Below are 233 nucleotides of genomic sequence, written 5' to 3'. Positions count from 1 at the left end.
TTTTCAAAAAATTTTTTGATATTGCTAACAACGTATGTACATTTGGAGGTTATGTATGTTACAATTCTTCTGTGCGTTACTTCCAAACTACACAATATTTTTAGCCTAAAACATTGGACTTGCAAATAAACATAGTAACCAATCTCCCGGAACTAACCCTTTTTGCAGGCAATCAAAAAAGTTTATTTCATAAATAATTTCCAGATTATCGGAAAGGCAGAGATGAAAAACAA

This window comes from Belonocnema kinseyi, chromosome 2 (assembly GCF_010883055.1).
Source record: "Belonocnema kinseyi isolate 2016_QV_RU_SX_M_011 chromosome 2, B_treatae_v1, whole genome shotgun sequence".
Classification (NCBI taxonomy): Eukaryota; Metazoa; Arthropoda; class Insecta; order Hymenoptera; family Cynipidae; genus Belonocnema; species Belonocnema kinseyi.
This window is presented reverse-complemented; position numbering follows the sequence as displayed.